Source organism: Trichechus manatus, unplaced genomic scaffold, assembly GCF_000243295.1.
Source record: "Trichechus manatus latirostris isolate Lorelei unplaced genomic scaffold, TriManLat1.0 scaffold00033, whole genome shotgun sequence".
NCBI lineage: Eukaryota > Metazoa > Chordata > Mammalia > Sirenia > Trichechidae > Trichechus > Trichechus manatus.
The window spans coordinates 8048074-8062519 of record NW_004443969.1 but is presented as its reverse complement, the minus strand read 5'-3'; the positions used below and the strand labels follow the sequence as shown (position 1 = coordinate 8062519).

The 14446-nt window shown below is 47.0% G+C and overlaps 1 protein-coding gene across 3 annotated transcripts in view; it reads right to left on the bottom strand.

Moving 5' to 3' along the window:
• Positions 1-13902, bottom strand: part of MGAT5 (alpha-1,6-mannosylglycoprotein 6-beta-N-acetylglucosaminyltransferase) — a 450048-nt gene extending 436146 nt beyond the window's left edge. For all 3 annotated transcript variants that reach the window (XM_023730183.1, XM_023730185.1, XM_023730187.1), the window contains exon 1: positions 13542-13902. The gene's annotated coding sequence lies outside the window, so the exon portion shown is untranslated. The remainder of the gene's footprint in view (positions 1-13541) is intronic.
• Positions 13903-14446: the final 544 nt, after the last annotated feature.

The window sequence follows — 14446 nt, the reverse complement described above, 5'->3', positions numbered from 1 at the left end:
TGCACAACTTGAAGAATATAATCGATGTACATGTAGAAACTGTTGAATTGGTGGATGTTTTGCTGCATTTATTCTCAACAACAACAACAAAATAAATAAAATTTAGAAGAAAAAAAATTTATCTTTAAAGAAACTTAATGTACCAAAAAGCAGGACTAAAGGGCAAGTTCTTATCCCTTGATTTAGGAGATCATATTGGACAGTTCTTTGTCCCAGAACGTGGCCCAGCTGGAGCTGGACTCATAAGGACTCACAGAGACTCACAAGGACACATCAACTGGGCCCTGAGGTATAAAGACAACAGTTAGAACAATCTTGGAAAACATCTTTTACGGAACCTTTCACATTAACGAATCTTAAACAGAGCACAAAAGACCCACATAATTTCCACTCTTACCTTTTTCTATTAGCATTTAGTGAATAATAACACTTGTTGGACCAATGAAGACTCTCCTGTCATTACTGAAACCTGTATCAATGATTATTAAGAAAGACAATGAAAAATGTAGAATCATGGTGACTTAACAGTTTTTAGCCAATCTGTGAAAAAGTGAAGCTTTCAATGGTTTTGCCCATTTGTAAAGTTAATATATACTGATCATTCTGGACTCAGGCAGACATGGCTCTGGCAGCATGCTTATCTGTTTTCCCACAATTGCTTATTCTGTAACACTCCTTGGACTCAGACAGACATTAGCTCTGGCAGCGTGCTCATCCGTTCCCCACTTTTGCCTCTTTGAATATACGCCGAGTTAAACCTTTCTTTTCCTTTACTAAACTTTGTCATATTTTTACACTAGAAAAGCCTAAAGTATAATCTTAAAATATTAATTAGTTAAGTAGTCCAAAATGTTGCTCTTTAAAAGGGCACTAAAAATATTTCTTATGCTATTCAAACATCTAATATGAGCTGTGTATCAGTTAGCCATGCTGTGTAACAAACTTCCCCAAAACTCAGTGGCTTAAAATCATTTCTTATTTCCACAACTCTACAGGTCAGCTGGGTGGCTCTGGGGATCTAGGCCAGGCTTAGCTGACCGTGGCCAGACATGCTCAGGAGAATGGGAGCAGCTGGTAAGTCAGCTGGGAGCTGGCTGATCTAGGACAGCCTCAGGTGCCACAACCTGGCTCACCTCCTCACGTCTCTCAGACTTCTCCATTAGGCTAGCCCAGGCATGTCCCCATGGCAGTGGCAGGGATCTGAGATAGCAAGCCTAATCGTGTAAGATGCAATTTGAAACAGGAAGGTGCTTTTTAAACACTGCTTACACACTTGCTAACATCCCACTGACCAAAGCAAGTCACAAGACGAATCCCACTGATGAGGGGAGTGGTGAATACAAAGTTTCTGGGGAAAGGGTGCAGATATGGAGAGGCCATTATCAAGGTCATTAGTACAATTAATCTATCACAAGCATGTATCATCATTTGGCAGAAGCAAGGAGTCCTGGTGGTGCAATGGTTAAGTGCTCAGCTGCTAACCAGAAGGTTGGTGGTTCGAACCCACCAGGTGCCCCGAGGGAGAAAGATGTGGCAGTCAGCTTCCGTAAAGATTACAGCCTTGGAAATCCTATCGGGCGTTTCTACTCTGTCCTATTGGGTTACTGTGAGTCAGAATCCACTCCATGGCAATGGGTTTAGTTTTTTGGTTTGGCAAAAGTGAAACATTTTACATTCTTTTACATTTTCCCTCTACCATTTCTCATTCTGTTTTTCCATTATCACTTCTAAGGCAGAAAGGCATAGTGAAAAGAATGCAGGCTTTAAAATCGAAGAGACAGAGTTTTGCATCTTAGCTCCACCACTTCTGGCTCTGTGACCCTGGGCAAGTTTCCTACCATCTTTGTGCCTCCGTTTCCTCATCATAAGAGTAGGACTGCTGACAATTAGATAAGCCAGACAAGTACCTAGCTCAATGTCTAGCTGTGGCAGAACTCAAAACTTCAGATAGTAATGTGCTTTGCAAGTAATTAGTTTGGATATATCCATAAAGGACAGGAACAAGGAAATAAGCCAATTTCCTGTAATAGTAAAGTTACTTTACATAAAGGAAACGTTCCTTCACAGAAAGAATAACGAACTATTTCCTTACAAAGAGTTTTGAGGACTGTGGTAGGCAGAATAATGACCTCCCCATATGCCCTTATCCTAATTCCCAGAACCTGTGAATATGTTACCTTACATGGCATGGGTGATTAAGGACCTTGAGATGGGGCAGTATCCTGATTATCCAGGTGGGGCCAGTCTAATCACATGGCTCCTTAAAGTAGAGGTCTTTCCCAGCTGTGGTCAAAGAACCAGGTTGTTGGCAATGGGCCAAGGACTCAGCTCAATGTTGCTGACTCTGAAGACGGAGGAAGGGACTGTATTAGTTTCCTATGGCTGCCATAACAAATTACTGGAAAGGAGGTGACTTAAAACAGAAACTTCTTCTCTCACAGTTCTGGAGGCTATAAGTCCAAATTCAGGCAGAGTCATGCTCTCTTTGAAGGCTCTAGGGGAAGATTCTTCCTTATCTCTTCCAGTTTCTGGTAGCCCCAGGTATTCCTTTGTTCCTGACTAACTCCAATCTCGCCTCCCTGTTCATATGACCACCTTCCCTCTGTGTCTCTTCTCTTCCTCTTATAAGGACACCAGTCATATTGGATTAGGGCCCATCCTACTCCAGTATGACTTCGTGTTAACTAATTGTATCTGCAAAGACCTTATTTCCAAATACAGTCACATTCACAGGTACCGGGGATTAGGACCTCAACATAATGTGGGATACAATTCAACCCATAACATGGGCCAAGAGCCAAGGAATGTGGGTGGCCTCTAGCAGCTGAAAAGGGCAAGAAAATGGATCCTCCCCTAGAGTCTCCAGAAAGGGATGCAGGCCTGCCAACATCTTGATCTTAGCTGGTGAGACCCATGCTGGACCTCTGATCTATAGATCTATAAAGAGAATAAATGTATGTTGTTTTAAGTCACTATGTTTGTGGTAATTTGTTACAGCAGTAATAGGAAACTTACAGAAGAATAACAGAATCTTGTAATATTTATGCTAAAGGTGGACAATGAGAAAATAGAAAATTCACTCTTGAAGTCACTAGACTGGGAGGAAGAAACTGTGGAACTTGGAGACATTAACCAGGTGTCATGGATTGAGTTGTGTCCCCCAAAAAATGTGTGTAGCAACTTGGCTAGGCCATGATTCCCAGTGTTGTATGATTGTGTAATCTGATGTGATTTCCTTATGTGTTGTAAACTCTATCACTATGATAAGATTATATGTGATCTCCTTATGTATTGTAAACTCTATCACTGTGATGAGGTTATACTGACAAGGTTGACAAGATTAGATAGTGCCTTAATGCAATCTCTTTTGAGATATAAAAGAGAGAAGCGAGCAGAGACACATGGGGACCTCATACCACCAAGAAAGGAGCACCGGGAGCAGAGCGCATCCTTTGGACCTGGGTTGCTGCGCAGAGAAGCTCCTAGTCTAAGGAAGACTGATGTCATGGACCTTCCTCCAGAGCCGACGAAGAAAGCGTTCCCCTGGAGCTGAAGCCCTGAATTTGGACTTGCACCCTACTGGACTGTGAGAGAATAAACTTCTCTTTGCTAAATCCATCCACTTGTGGTATTTCTGTTGGAGAAGCACTAGATGACTGAGACACCAGGCATGGCACCAAAAATGGAAAGTAGGATCCGAATCTCATCACAGGGGCAATTAGAGAAAAGGCAGTATCCTAGAAAAGCAACTCATTATCAACGAAAAACACTCATTGCACTTTATAGGAAAGTACAATAAAATCATTATCCATAATATCTCCAACGATCCCCTAGCTAGAGCTCCAACAGGCATGTATTACGTGAAAAGCCCTATTAACCAATCCTTCAGCAGAAGCTTTCTGGAGACTTCACTTACTGAGGGTTACTCCAAACCTGCAGTTCCAGCTGTGATCACTCTCAATCTTTTTTTACAGATGGCATGACAATAAGGTAAAAAGCCACAGTGGTGTGTGGACACACACACACACACACACACACGTTTTCTCTCTCTCTCACACACATGCACACACGCGTTCTCTCTCACACACATGCACATTTTCTCTGTCACACGCACACACGTTTTCTCTCCACATGCTCTCATGCACACACACTTTCTCTCTTACACACACGTGTTTTTCTCCCTCATACATACATTTTCTCTCACACATGCACACACAGGTTTTCTCACACACACATTTTCTCTCTCACATGGACACACACGTTTTCTTTCTCCAGATGTTCTCTCTCACATGCACACACGTTTTCTCTACTCGTTGTCACACGCACACACACATCTCTCTCTACATGGTTCTCACACGTGCACACAGTCTCTCTCTACACGTTCTCATACACACACACATTTTCTCTTACACGTTTTTCTCTCACACATACACTTTCTCACACGCAAACACGTTTTCTCTCCAGACATTCTGTCTCACACACACGTTCTCTCTCTACACGTTATCACACACACACACACGTTTTCTCTGTCTCTGCACATTCTCACACACACACACATTTTCCTCTCTTACATGTGTTTTTCTCTCACACACGCACACACGCATTTTCTCTCACACACACAATTCTGTCACACGCACACACATTTTCTCTCCACATGTTCTCTCACATGCACACACATTTTCTCTCTTACACACACGTGTTTCTCTCACACACGTTTTCTCTCCACACATTCTCTCTCTACATTCTCACATGCAGTTTTCCTCTCTTACATGAGTTCTCTCATACACATGCACAGACACATTTCTCTCACACGCACACACACATCTTCTCTCCACACATTCTCTCTCACACACACACATGCGTTTTCTCTCTCTCACACGCACACACACATTTTCTATCTCCACACGTTCTCTCTCACACACACGTTTTCTTTCTACATGTTCTCACACACACACACATTTTCCTCTCTTACACAAGTGTTTTTCTCTCTCACACACATGCACACACACATTTTCTCTCTCACACACCCACATACACGTTTTCTCTCTCCACACACTCTCACATGCACATACATATTCTCTCTCGCACACGTTTTCTCACTCTTGCTCTCTCTCTCTCTCTCACACACACACACACACACACACACAGTGTCTCAATTTGTTGCCCTTCATAAGCCCATGAATTACACTCACTGTGATAGAAAAAATGGTCTACAAATAGCCCACTGATTGCTTTTAAAAACAGAAATCTAAAAAAGCACAATAAAATAAGACCTCAAAATTAGGACCCCTCCTAAGAATATTCTTAAGCACAAATTTTAAAAGCTACAGTAGGTGAGTGTACTGAGCCCAGCTAAAATGGCACTACAGTAGAATCCCACAAGTAAGAGAAGCTATGGGATGCCTCATTTTACAGACAAGGAACTGGCAACACGGAGCACTTAACTGACCTGCATAAAGATAAACACCCAACTGTAGAGAGACCTCACCTGCCCACGGTGCCACACGGCCCAGCTCATCATTTAGCAGAAACCGAGTGACTCCAATGTGCCAGGTGCTGTGGAGGCAACTGGAATAGAGTTTCCAGTCCGTGCCTGGTGGAGCTCTATATTCCTTTAAGGGAAACCCTGGGACCAGGTATGTTTTTTTGGAACAAACCTTGGAAAACAACACTCCATTTCTGGAGCCCACTGGATGTTACAATTGCAAATAAAGAATGGTACACCTATAGTAGGAAGGTGATAACATTTACCTGAGAGAATTGTAGTTGTAAGCACTAGATAACTACAGTAAAAGATTACCCACCTGACAATTCTGCCTTTAAATCTGGCAAGCATAATAGTTAAAAATCAAATAAGGGCACTGAATTGTACATGTAAAAATTATTGAACTGGTAAATTTATATATACATCTTTTTACCACAATAAAAATAAATTAAATAAGGAGAGGGGATGAAAATGTACCACTCTTAGACACTGGAAACCAGAATTTGATTAAGAAGGAAAAGCTATCCAGATAGAAAGAGGAGCTTGAAGCTGTGTCTGCAAACATCTTAAGTAAGACTGGGAAAACCTCCTATGATGAACATTACTGGGGGGTGGAGGGGGTGCGGAAGTTCTGCTTTCCCCCTCAAAGCCCCACTGGGTGCTGCTTCTAAACTTTGATTGCTCTAAAAAATTACAGGAGAGTGGGAGAGGGAAGGATACCCAACAGAAATACTAAGAAAGTTGCCAGAGGAAAACAGAAAGATTGTTATTTAGCAGGAGGATTAGACAGTGCTTCTCTAAAGATGCATCAAAGAAGGAATTGGTCATTTAGAAAACTCACTGGCACGAACACTAGAAAATAAAAAACAGATGTTGAAAATAACAGTTTTTTTAAAAGCAGCTACAAGGAGACTGATATCAAACTTCCTTGTTCTTTGAGAGTAGTTGTTTACGGTAGACCAAGAAGAGAGCACGTAAACAGAATTTGGCCTGGCTGCGTGGCAGTGTAAACACCTAGCCACTTTTCCCAGGCCACGGTGCCACATAACCACAAAATTCCACAAGCCTACTCATCTTCTACTCTGAATCTCAATTTTCCAGGAGAAAAAACAGCTTCACTAAGGAAAGCAGGGGGAGCCCTGGTGGCGTAATGGTTAAGCACTTGGATGCTAACCAAATGGTCAGCAGTTTGAACCCATCAGTCTCTCTGTGGGAGAAAAACCTGACAACTTGCTCCTGTAAAGATTACAGCTTAGGAAACCCTATGGGGCAGTTCTACTTTGTCATATAGGGTTGCTATGAGTCAGAATCGACTCAACGGCATATGACAACAAGAAAAGTAGGTTATTTCTAAGCTGAGAAGTAACATGCAAGGCTTTTTATTTTTATAAGGGAAAACATTCCAAAAGATAGTGATAATAATAAAGTATTGGTTCTTCTAAGGTACAGAGTCCCTGCGTGGTACAAATGGTTAATGCACTCAGCTTCTAACCAAAAGGTTGGAGGTCTGAGTCTACCCAAAGGTGCCTCAGAAGAAAGGCCTGGAAATCTACTTATGAAAAATCTGTCACTGAAAGCCTTATGGAGCACAGTTCTAATCTGACACATATGGGTTGCCGTAAGTCAGAATCAACTCAACAGTAACTGTTTTTTTCTTCTTAGATAAGCTGTTCAACTATCTACTAAAGGTAGTCTACCAGCAAGGAGAAAAACAATGTGAGTTTCCTCCACCCTCCCTTTTTTTAAATTATTATTATTCAATAAGGAAATTTCATTTAATTTCTTTATCTCATCTCCTTTGTCATATGGACAGAATTATACAACATTAGGACTGAAGAGAACCTTGGAGCTCTTTCAGTACTCTTATTTTTCAACATAAGAAGCGAGGCCCAAAATGGTCATAGGGGCTGAATTAATGTGTTCTTCATTTGTATACTGCTTTATAGCTGAACTTAACTCTTCTGTGTGGGTCCTGAGGAGGCCTAGACCTGAAACTCCTTGAGCAGCGAGGGACTATTTATGAATCAGACACATTCAGAAATAGAACCAGGCAAGAACACAGACAGTGCGTGGTGCAACACTGGCCCTCTAAAGAGAATAAAATGTAAGGAAATGGGTTCACTGTTACACTCAATGGGAAAAAATTCCATGAAGTACAGGTGATCCCAATGGTCAGAGGAATATTTTGCAAGGCCTCTGCTCTCGTTCTAGGATCCCGCAGACACTGTGGCAATGCTCTCATGGGCAACCTTTATTGGAACTGTTCAGGAATATCCCTGATGCCTCTGCCGGGTCACCCCTCATCCACCCCATGCTCCCAATGAGTGTAAATCAAGGCTGCGAGGGACCAGGAGCCCTAGGACAACAAACAATTTACAAACAGTGAAACATAAACTGTCCCCAAACTGTATTCTCAAGATGTCAAACTTAAAAGGTAACATGAGGAAGGGGAACACCTCTTCAAAGGCACCTAAGTCGGTTAGACCCTCCCCGTCAGGGATGGAGGGGACTTGCACACACTAACCTGCTCTCCCTCAGATTCCAAGATGAAGCTGGGTGTGGGCACACAGGGGTTTCTAGGAGTGGCAATGGAGAGACTCCAGTGACCATCACATTCTCTTCCTGGGTCATCTCTATAAGCAAAGCGGCTCCAAGTAATCAAGGGAACAAGGATCAGTTTTGCCACTGTCTGGTCGTGAGACCGAGCAAGTCCTTCTACCTCTCTGCACCTCAGTGACCTCGGCTAGAAAGAGAAGGAATCCGTAAGGATCTCTCTGAAGTCTCTTCTAACCCTTGAGTGCCCAAGACTCCTCTCTGCCTTGTGCAAAGGTGCTGGCTAGGACAGGGCAAGCTCTTCTGGCCTTAACAACTAAGCACAGCCCAGTTAACATGGGCCCTGGACCCAGACCACCTGGGTTCAACCCTTGCTCTGCTGCTTGCTAGCTGTGTGTGACCTTGGCTAGGCTTCGCAACCTCACAATGCCTCAGTTTCCCTATCTCTAAACTGGGAATAACAACGGTACCTACCTCAGCGTTGCACTGAGGATTAAATAAAATAACATATAAAAAGCATCTGGAATAATGTGAATTACAGAAGATAGTTTTTTTCCCCCATCACTATCATCCCTACTTTCCTGCCAAGCTGTTCTTAACATTTCTCTACCAAAACATACAATCTTTTTGATGATCACAAACACATCACACTCCCATGGGTGGACCGAGATGTGGAAGAGACTCAAAACTACTGTAGTGGAAGACTTTTCTGTGTGAGATATTTATAAAAAGCATTTTAGCAGCATGATGGGACTTATGAGCAGCCTATGTGCAGAATGACAGGAGAGGGTGGGGTGACACACACTCCCACAATGGCTAGCCGCAAAAATCAGAGGGATGCAAATAAGAGAGGCTGTTATTATCCTACAGAAAACCATGAAGTGCTGATTTTTTTTTAAGTGAATCAACTGCAAACATCCGTACTTAGTGCTGAAGTACTTGGGGCACACCTCACTCCTGAGTTCACGGGCACCAGGATGGTGTCCTGGTCCTTAACCATCCCAGGTTATCTGACTCATCAGAGACCAAGGTCCAGGAGGACCGTTAACACAGTGGCAAAGGAGGTGACCAAGAGGCAGTGCTAGTTTCTCAAGGAGAACTGTTCCCACCAAACCCAGCCATGACAGTGTACACCCCTTGCCTATCCAGATTTTTGAGGCCAGACATAGGGCACAGAGTCCCAAGAGAAAGGCCCCTGTTCTTTTTCCAGATAGTTATCTTCTTCAGACAAGACAGCTGTGGGATTCTGAAGAAATAAAATGATTCCTCCAACCCCTCCCATGCATACATGGACCCCTCCAGATGTGATGAAGTCAGGGAGAGATATGTTTAATTGTGGCATTGAAATAAAATAAAATACCTCAAAATGCGCAAACACAGCTCAGGTCCCAGCTCTTCCAGCTGAGAACATGGTTACAGTACTAAGGCTCCTGGGACCCACCCTGGCAGCTTTCCAAGAGCTATTAGTTTGCATTAACACACTGAAAGAGAAGGTCAGATAAATCAAAAGTGAGAATGTAATTTAGGACATCTTTATATCCCCAGCACCAGCACAGTGCGTGGGGCATAGTTGGGGCTGGATAAATATTCAGTGAGTACACCTGCAGCCAGCATCTCAGTCACAGCTGCACTTAAATTTTTTTATGGGGACCCAAGCAGTCGCTGTATGGGGTCAACTCATGGTGACCCCATACATGTCAGAGTAGAAACGTGCTCCACAGGGCTATCAATGGCTGTTCTTTCTGAAGTAGGTTCCCAGGCCTTTCTTCCAAGGTGCCTCTGGGTGGACTCAAAATTTCCAACCTTTAGGTTAGCAGCTTAGCAGGTTAACCATTTACACCACCCAGGGACACTTAATGGGGACAAAGGATGAAAATATCTACAGGGACATGGCTTGGATTAGGACCTTTATGAAGACAGGATTGGGGACAGCTTTACTTAATTTCAAATGGCAATTTAAAAGCATAGCCACCTTCTGGCTATTAAGAGTGACTCTATAGTTCAAAGCAATTATTAACTTTAAAGGCAGCTTGGTAAAACTTGCACTGACAAGTCCCAGCTGCTTATTTACTTCCCGCCCAAACCTCTCAACTGTCACCAACGTGGCACTCCCTCATGCCAAAATACAAAATTATTTCCTCTCTTTTGTAAGTACCTGGGTTCTGGAACACGTATACCTTCCTTCAGTCAAAACCACCAGTCAACTGTTCACCTAAGACCAGGAGCCTCCCCCAGACGGTAACACAATTGAGAGCAAACTCTCCACGGCCCAGGGGCACAGCTCCCGACAGCACACACTTTCTTGAGACCTACTATAATAATAACAGGAATATATAGATGATAAATATGGTTAACATACTCGGCTGCTAACCAAAAGGTTGGGGGTTCAAGTCCACCCAGAGGCACCTCAGAAGAAATGCCTGGCGATCTACTTTCCAAAAAAATCAGCGATTGAAAACCCTATGGAAAATAGTTCTACTGTGACACACATGGGATCGCCATGAGTCAGAATGAACTCAACAGCCAACCGGTATACTATAACAACATCAACACAGATTGCCAACTTACTGCTTACTGGAGCCACGAGGCCACACCACACAAGGACAGGAGAAGATGAGTCCATTGCTCTTGGGAAGGGACACAGCAATGATCTCTCTGGCTGAACACAGAGTGCAAAAGGACATGAACTTCCTAACCCAAGTCTCACTGTTAACTGCTTTTTGTAGTTTTCTAGACACCTCTGCAGGGGACACGGGTAACTGTCTGTCCCCTGTCAAAATCAATCCAGGGATTACCCTGTGGTGACTTAGATCACGAGCCATGCAGAGCACCAGGAAAAGACGTGTCAAACATCAGAGTGACATCCAGAAAGGATCTTGAGCAGTCACACTTCTCAAAGGAAGAGCCAAGGGCCTTCCCTCAGCTAGGCTCACAGGACGGACCCTGGCATTTCAACACTTTTGGAGGCCAGCTGGGCAGAAGGCTGGTTGACTATTTTTAAATTGAGAAAACTGAATGGGAAGGGAGAAAATGTGGATTCTAGTGATCTCTTGAGGTCCTTCCCAGCTCCAAGATTTCTACCAAAGAACACCGCATATTCACATACATATGCAGATGCTTCCTTACGAAAATGTACATGGATGTGCATATATATATAAATGAGGACTTTATCTGCACTTCCAAACACCGAGCACTTGAAATGCGCACTGCTGAGGAGATCAAACAGCCTGTGAGCTGCTTTGCAGCAATGCTGAAGCACAGATGCCACTGGCAAGAGCTGGGCAAAGCCCCCAGCCCTCCTGCCATTGCAGTCCCACCTTAAAATCAACTGCCAGCAGTATCTGTAACCGCAAATGCTGCAAAGCCCCAAACCGGGACTGCAGACTCCTTGCCCCAAGTGATGCCAGTCACCAGTGTCTCAGACCCGGGAAGGCAGGCTGGAACAAAGGAGGAAACATAAGGAAAAGCAAACCATCAAGAGCCAGCCTAAACTCTGTGCCCAGGTACCCAGCTCTGCCAGATCTCAAGTGACAAGAGGAGCAGCTTACTTCTCCTCGTCTACCGATCCCTAAAAGGGGCAAAAAGGTCACTCTCTTCCCCTCCCCGACACCTCACTTTTCAGGGCCTCTCTCCTTAAGTTGATTCATGGACATTATGTTGGTAAATGGAGATGGCTAACAAGGCCTTTAGAAAGGGATGCTTTGCTGTAATCCTAACAGTGACAAATTTGAGAGTGCCCTTCGCAGCCCTGAATAACAGCAACAAAAAGAATTTGTAGGAAAGCAGGAGGGGAAGAGGGAGGGAACTGATTCATCAAGACATATTTGAGGTGGCAGTCCTTCAGGAAAACTATTTTGTCACAAGGGTCAAGACACGGGATGTGTAAAATGGCAAAATGTTAAATATATTTTAAAATAAAATTAAAAAATAAAAAGGACTCAGGACGTGTATGCCTGCCTCACATAGTACTGTACTCTCACGGAGTAAAAACCAACCAAATTGCTAGCTCCTAAAAATGAAATGAAATACAGCCTTTCTTTAGAATGAGATCCCGTCTCTAACACTGATTCGGGTGTGCTTAGAGGTGCGCTGCCATCCGACTCCAACCCCACACAAACCTCAGCCTTCCCTTCTCCAACTCCTCACCTCCAGAAGTGCCCAGCCACCCCTAACAGGGCCACCAGGGTCGGTGCAGGCAGGACGTCCATCCGCCTTAGGCAGGGCCTGGCGGTCAGTGCCAGGAGTGCCAGGCCCTAGACCTAGACTCCCGCACCTTCAGAAATCATACGCCTCGCCTTGTTCTGGCAGCTTGCGAGGCGCCTGGCACCCACCCTGTTCGCCCTCCAAATGCCGCTGGACAATGCAAGCACCACCCCTTCCCTCTTAGGCCCGGTGTGTACCAAACCACGGCTTTCTGTGTGACAGCGAGTACGTGTGAGAACGTCCCCGGGCTCACACACCCCCTTCCACTGAGCCTGCTCATCACGCGGGGTCTGAGCGCGCGGCGGGAGCACTGCCAGTGGGTCCATTCGCAGCCAGCCCAACTGCCAGGCCTCTGGCCAGCCAGCCTCGGATCCAGTCGTGGGATGCAGGATGACATCCACGCCCCTGTGCCCAACCTCGGGGGCTGAAGGCGAGAGCGGCGCCGGGAACCTGGCAGAGGCGAGGCAGGCTGAGAGGCGCGGAAAAGCGACAAGCGAACGAAGAGACCCCCGCTCCCGCGTCCTGCTGCCCCCAACTTTGCGAGCCGCGCTGGCCTGAAGGGGGCCGGGGCTGCTAGCGACTCAGCAGGAAGTTCCCAGCGCCGCACTGAGCATGCTCTAGGGGAGTGTGTGCGCGGGTGTGGGCTCTGTGCTCCCCGCAGCCTCCCCAGCTGGGCAGCCCCGCTGACCGCGCCGGCGGGATTGCGATCCACCCCGCCAGCCCCGTGGCCTGGAGGCGAGCCCAAGGCCGCCCCCGCCCCCGCCCCCAGGCCCGGAGCAGTCGCTTGCCGCATCCCTCCTCCCCAAGGGTCCCAGGCCAGCCTTCCTCGCTCCTTCCCACTAGCCGGTGCCGCGCCCGACCTCAGCACCTAGGTCCCGGGAACTCAAACCCGGCCCACGCCCGAAACATGACCCCACCGAGCTCCTCCGCGGTCCAAACGCCCATCTGCTATCCCCGGCCGCTCGCCACCAGCCCGCGCAGCCTGAGCTTTCTCTGGACTCTCCCTTGGAAAACCCAGAGGCCCCCTCCCAACGGGCCCTGGGGGTCTGCAGTCTCCCCTCAAGAAGGGCTACCCCGGGCAGGTGGGCGCCTCAAGGCGCGTTCCCAGGTTGCACTTCAGGGCCGGGCACCCACGCAGGCGGCTGAGGGACTGCCGGCGAAAGTCCCTAGCCCCGCCGTCCCCGATGCGGACTCTCCCGCCGGCGCCCAGCTCCCCGTGCCTCCCGCTGTCCACTCAGTGTGTATCTTCCCGCGGGGAGAGCGAGCTCCGACGCGACCGCGTAGACCCAGCGGCTCTTACCTTCCTGCTAGGCAGCAGCAGCAGCAGCAGCTGGTAGCACCCGCTGGCCGCTATCCCCGCGGGGCCCAGGACGCAGCGGGGCGCTGGGTCGTGGCGCCCGCCGCCTGCGCCGCGTTTACCTGGGCTGGATCGCGCCCGGGGCAGCCACCGCCGCCGCCGCGGGAGCCGCAGGGCCGCCGCCAAGCGGGCCACGGCAGGGACGGTCTACAAACTACCAGCCCTGGCGGGGCCGCGCAAGGCGCGTCCACAAGCAGTAGAGACGCAGCAGAGGCGCTGCTCCGGGGGATCAATCGGCAACGGCAGGGACTGTCCGCAATTTCTTCCAACCCTCCAGTACCCGACCTTTCCAACTTCTCCAGCCTTCTAGCCTCGCGGTTTTCGGAGGTAGGGATCCGGCCAGGGACGTTCTGCAAATTCCCCGCCCTCGCCGGCGGAGCGCTCAGCCAATTCGTAACGCCCCAGCCTCTTAGGGGCCGTCTGAAAACTCTTAACCTTGTCGGAGAGGACTTCTCCGAGTCCTCTCAGTTCCGCAGCCCAACAGGAGAAACGACCGAGCAAAACCATCTGATCGCGACCATTAATAATATTCTAGCAAGGTCAGGGACAGTGTGCAAATGCTAATATGACGACGCATCCTCCAGAGTGGTGCAGTCCGGCATCTAAGGACCAGAGGCCTTCCAGCAGTGAGGCCCCGTGAGGGGCGAACTGTGGGCTCAACCAGCTACCGGTGCGAGCAACTTAGTGAACGCCCTGAGCCTCAGTTTCCTCCTTCATAGAATGGATTATATGAAGCAGTACCAGTTTCTGCGTCTTGGTTTTTATGACCTTGGCAAGGTACTTAAGCATTTCAGTTCAGCTTCTTTTTAACAGGAGCATATATGCTGCTCCACGAGCTTATTGTGAGG